The sequence below is a fragment of the Mirounga angustirostris genome, unplaced genomic scaffold (assembly GCF_029215605.1).
Source record: "Mirounga angustirostris isolate CCGP_5_RB_7025 unplaced genomic scaffold, mMirAng1.0.hap1 SCAF_4, whole genome shotgun sequence".
In the NCBI taxonomy this organism is placed as follows: Eukaryota; Metazoa; Chordata; class Mammalia; order Carnivora; family Phocidae; genus Mirounga; species Mirounga angustirostris.
In genome coordinates this window covers 29,047,818-29,054,251 of record NW_026991712.1, presented here as the reverse complement: position 1 = coordinate 29,054,251, position 6,434 = coordinate 29,047,818, and positions in this window count along the sequence as shown.

The following is a 6,434-nucleotide window of genomic DNA, read 5'->3' as shown; positions in this document are numbered from 1 at the left end:
ACATCCCACTTTAAGCGAGATAAAGTTCCGAATTCCCAATAAAACAAAATTTCCAAAGGACTTACTAGCAACAAAGTGGTCCCTGGAAGCAGTAGTAGAGCATCTACTATATGCGTTCCCTTAGCAGCTAACGATGTCAGCCCATAGTCAGGCATTGCCGAAACTGAGAAACTCAGTTCTTGATGTGCCACAACCCTTTTATACTAGTGACTTTCACCACAATTTAAGGAGAATGTAAACAACGTATACCCTTAATGGAGAACATTTACAGACATCTGTGTCCCTCTTGATTCTAAAACCTAACTCAGGTTCAGCAAAATGTCACCTTATTTTTAAAATATCAGTATCAGAGACTCTGAACAATCTCTCCACCTTCAGCATCCTTGAAGGGCCATTTCTCACAAGTGTACTTGATAGGTGTTGTTCTGATCTTCAAGGAAAGAGTTCACTGTCAGGAAGTCAGCTGTGGTTTTTCTTTAAGCATCCCATCACACAGCGGGGAGGCAAACCTGACCTCCGCGGGGACACCGCCAGCAGTCCAGTCCACCAAAATCGAATCTTCTTCCACAGTAATATGGCCAGGCCAGGCCAAGGGCTGCCCAGCTATATGACATTTCCCAGTTTCACTTGTGGTTAGGTAGAGTTTCCAGCATAAGCAAAAGTGGTGAATGCGATTTCCTGGCTATTTCCCTCAATGTGTGAGTGTATATCCCACATGCTGTATTTGCCCTTCACATTGTCTGAAACCCAAATGTATCAGTGACTCTATTCTAACTATACATGCAATGAATACCCTAGAAGATAGTAAAAAAAACTAAATGGAAAGAAACTGTTTCCTGAATGATTGGGTGGTGCTTGGTCACCTGTCGATACCCTATCCCACTCTAGCTACATGACAGGAAGATAAACTAATAACTTGTTGGAACCACTGAATACGGAGGTCTCTCTGTTGTAACAGTTTGGCCCCCTCTAATCAGTATACCCTTTGTATATATAATACCTCATCTCGACACACCATTCTGGGCTGTACACCAGAATTGTATAGTGGACAAAGTTGATTTAATTCTATACCTGGAACAGCAGATAGCACTTACCCAGCACCACTCAAGATAGGCAAGGCCTTAAAATATGGGACAATCTTATACTTACATGATGATTGTGACACTAATTCTATGTGTATGATAGAACAGGAAGATAGGATGAGCCTAATTCATTGCTAAATATCCTCCAGGCATGGCAGCATTCCTGAGGCGCTGTCTTCTAGGTTTCATGTTACAAAAAATAAGCTCTTTGGGGTGCCTGAGTGGCTCAGTTGGTTAAGCATCCGACTCTTGATTCTGCTCAGGTCATGATCTCAGGGTTGTGAGATCAAGCCCCACATTGGGCTCCACAGTGGTGAGGGAGGCTGCTTAGGATTCTCTCTCTCTCCCTCTCTCCCTCCCTCCTAAAAAAAAAAAAAAAAAAAAAAAAGAATAAGCTCCTAACTTATTTTCTCTCTAGAAGCTTAAACTTGCATTTGAACACATTTCTAACTCATCCAGGCAATCACTTTGAAGAGATTATTGATTGTGTAAAAAGCAACAAACATGTTACAACTTTTCGGTATTTGAACTCAGCTCTGCCTTTTTCCAGTTGTGAGAACCTCATTAGTTTCATTAGTTTATCTGTTAAATGAGAATAATGATATCATCTTGCAGGGTAAATATGAGTATTAAAAGCCAACAACTGTAAAGATTTTAGCTCATGATCTGATATAGTAGTTGCTCAACGAAACAAATTTCACTGCCTTCTGAGAAAAAAAAAAAAATGTATACAGGATTTGTAGCCAAATAGAGCTTCTACTAATTATCTACTCTATAAGTCCATTAGACTTTTTGGAGACTCAGTGTCGTGGTTGTAAAGTGAGGGGATATTATCTGCCCTAGAGAGATTTATGAGGATTAGAGATAAAACATTTAAGGTAATAGATATTTAATGAGTGGCAGTTACCATTTGATAGAAATGCACAATAATATATCATCCTAGACTATAGCAACTAGATTAACATATTTGAATCTACACAGCACCTTTTCCATAACAAATTTTTCAAAAATTGATAACATATTTAGTTTTCCTCAATAGCATTAATTCTCCATTTGAGGTTAGAGAGGAGGCCACAAGCCCCTTTGAAAGTTTCAAGAACTCTATGGACCTTATCTACAGAAAAAAAGCACATATACAGAAACTCTTTTGTTCAGTTTTAGGGAATTATGGATTCTCTTAAGTTCTGTAGGTCTCAAGATTGCATTACACACCCTAATCAAGAGTTCATGGAATTCCAAGGGGCCATCCTCATATGGTAATTACATATATATAGCTGTCCTGTGGAATAAACTCTAGGACATATATCTTTATCTCATTACTTTATCTGCATATCTACTCCAATACATAGTAATCACATTATTTGAGAAGGAGTCCTTTCAGCAAATTTGCATTTAGAAGTTTGCTTTGTACAGATTTATGCTTGGAAGTGTTAAGTTTCATTTAAACTTTATTAAAGGGGAAAAGAACAGAAGACATCTAGACAACAAGGGAAACTAAAAATCAATAAGCTATAATGCAGCTATCTACAATGTGATCCAGGGTTCCACTCAGAAAAAGGACAAATAAAACTCTGAGTGATAACTCCTCAAGAAAGAATTATATTTCTGCCAAAATATTGCTGAGATTACATATGGGACTGCCAGTAGTTGTAGTTTATAAAGAATCTAGTGTTACTTTGTGGTTAGGGCACAAGGTAGTGCTGGAGAAAAATGTTATTTCAGATTCTGCACGTCATAGGATTTCACTATGTATGACCTTGACCAAGTTATACAACCTTTGCTTCTTTCCTCCCTCCCCCCACCAAAAAAAGAAATGTTTTTAATCTGCTCTATCCTGACCTAATACTTAATAGACAATAAATATGTGATGCTTCAGATGTATGTTAAGCATTCCTTAGGTTTCAAAAAACAGTTGTATTGCATGAACTCACTATAGTAGTAAAGTCCTGGGAAGGAGGCAAGATTCAGATGAGTCATCTGGTTTAATTCAATAGGCTTGTCCTATCTAGATGGTGTCAAGTCCCAGCCCTGCACAACTATGTCAGTCTCCCTGAGCTGTCTTTCCATCTTCTCTTTATCTTTGCCTTGTGGATGATGTTTATGATGACTTACATGGTCACCAGAACTGAGAAAAGATAAATGGCTTCTTTGTCATAGTCCTGTGTGTCTCAGCCTTTCCTACCTGTTTCGATGTATTTTTGCATTCACTCAATGTGTAGGAGTCACTCAGCTAGTTTCTCTCAATAGCAATAGCAGGATTTAGTAAAGGGCATATATACTCTAAGGAAAAGCAAACCTATCCTTTTGGGATTAAAGCTTTCTAAGAAAGCCTTGTTCAATCATGAGTTAAAAGTGAGTTGAGAGACATAAAAGACAATGGAAATTCCTCCTATGTATACTGGTAAAAATATTAGAACAAACTTAATAGAAACACATAAGAAAAAAATAATAGAAGAAAACTCTCCTAAGCTGAAGAAAGACCTGAATTTGAAAAATATAAATTATTTTTGTAAAATCCACTCTCAGTTATATCCTAGAGATCACAATGAAAGTTTAAAAATGCAAAATGTGGTGTTCTATGAAAAAAGCAAAGTAAATAAAAGTGTATATAGAGTACCATTATCTAAGCAAGGTGGTGGGGAGACACTCCACACATGCACTTGCATATACACACATATAGATATATGTTATATACACATATACGTTATACACACACACTTGATTTTATTTTTAAAAATGGAAGAATAATAATCTTTTTCTTAATGTTTATCTATTGTAGGAGAAAGCAACTAATTTCAACAAGGAGATAAACTAACCTGTTTTGTTGATTTTAGCTTAACACCATTTAACATCATTTTTAAAAATTAAATATCTTTTTAAATACCTAAAAATAAAATGGAAATTAAACAAATGAACCTAATTGTCTTAACCATTTGGTGGCATAACTGCACAGAGATGAACAATTACAAATGACTTTATAGTTTACACACTGGATTGTGTATCCCTAGTAGGATATAAACAAAGGACAAAAATAATTGAGAAAAATATTCAAGCTTTTCTTCAGTGGTCATATTCTTGGGGGTTATGTTGTTATTGTTATTCTGAGATTTTTGCTTGTGTATTTTGGGGCAAATCAAGTGAATAATTATATTGTCACAAATTTTTGGCATTGGATAAAGAAGATAGATGAGATTGTTACTAAAATTGATGAGATTGAAGAAAAATCTTTTGGTCCTGAATTTGAATAGAAAGTGTCACTATAAACTGAAAATGATTTTTTAAAATTTCTTGATTTATTTTAAAAATTTGTGAACAGCTTTATTTAGCTAGAATTGATATGCAAAGAACTGCAATGTGTACAATTTGGTGAGTATGAACATATACAAACACCCGTGATACCATCACACGATCAAGGGACTAGACGTATCCAATACCTCCCAAAGTTTCTTTGTGTGATTTTGGTTTTTGTTTTTCTTTGTTTATTTGTTTTGTCGTAAGACCACTTAATGCGATCTACCTACTGGTACAAAATTTCCTTTATGCTAGATGAATAAATTCTACAGATCTGTTGTAAAACATAGTGCCTCTAGTTAACAGTATGATATTGTATGCTTCAAAAGGTTATTTTCTTTTAATGATATGACCCTATTTCCTAGATCAGTTTACCAAAAAGTCCTAGAAGACATAACTGGTGTGATAACAATGGCATCCTGGCATCAAATTCCAATCTTGAAATGACCATTTCTCATTAAAAGAAACCAGGGTTCCTTCAAGAAATAACTGACACCAAGTCTCATACAAAAAGTACATATGAGAAGCCTGCAATTTCTTGCCATACTACGTATCAATGATGCTGTCAACCCCTACCAGGGTCATGTCAAAAAGACACAGGAGCCAACTTGAAGAGATAGCTGCTAGCCATATAAGAGATAATTGGGCATCAATAAAAAAATAAATGCAATCTGTTAAAAACATCAAACATGTTTAAATCTATAGGTTCTTAATATCTCTCTCACTCACACACACGCATGCACACACACAAGCTCACACTTGTCACTTTTGAAGGATGTTAAGATACCAAGTGTGCAACTACCTTGATGCCCCACCTCACACTCCCATGGACACACCTCTGAGCAAAGCTTCAGGTGTACTGAAAGGACAATCCCATGTGGGCTTATGTCTCACATTATGTTGACAGCAGCTTGCCTCAAGCTTGCAATGTGTCATTGCTTTCTGCCTCTTGTTCATGCACAATTCAGAAACTTGAGGGAGTTCACGTTCCTTAGGACAGCCCTCCACCAATGGGGGAATGAGAACTAATAGATTAATGCTAAGTACTACTGCCTTCTGTTTTTCTGACAACTCTGAGAAGTGGTCTGCATTTTCCAGTTGTCCTCAACAGTGACCTGGATAGGGGACCTTGCCTGTCTGTTGTCTTTCCTCCTTTCTTCATTTCCACATTCCACTCACACCTGCTCCAAGGAATTAATTCCGAAATAAACCACCTGTACAAAAGTCTTGGCCCCAGGCTCTGCTTTTCCATAAAGGAAATCCAACATAGCTGTCTCATTCATTATTTTGAAAACTCATAAATAAAAGGAAAGACTCAAGTATTTACTCCATCATGTATAATCTAGACCTAAAGAATAATCAAATAGTTGATAAAGGAAAGTTTCTTTTTATAGAATTATTCCAACTAATAAAGGAAAGGGTAATAGAATTTGAATACCACAATTTTACAAGTACTGATGATTAATGGATTGGAATTAGCACCAATGGCTGATAGCACAACAAAAAGAGAAACAAAAAGTGTTAAAATGATATCTGATGGAAGTATACACCACCACAGTAAAGAGATCTTGTCACTCAAACAAACAACTCAGTCTGACTGGGGCCTCTAGATCTAATTACCAACTTGCAGAAAATATAAAGGACAGAGGAATATATTTAAGTGACACTGTGACACCACAGAAGTGCAATCAATAAAACCTAAAATGTAGGAAACTCTACAGAACTAATGACATATTTTGCTTAATAAAAATGTGTAAGAAAAAAGATAGAAATTAATAGCTCAAGAGATTTAGTAGACACATTAAATCAATAAATGCACCTTACTTAGATACTAAACATCAAAACTGCATGAGTATGTGTGTGAATGTGTATGTGTATATATATATATATATACATATCAACACCTGTTTAAAAGATAAGGAGAAATTTTTATGACACAAAAGTGTTAAATTTCATATTATTTCTTAGGCTTTAACCAATTAAGTAGACAACTAATTATTGATAGATGAATAATATAATACTATGAATAATATTAACTAATATCTAACTTTGACCACATAA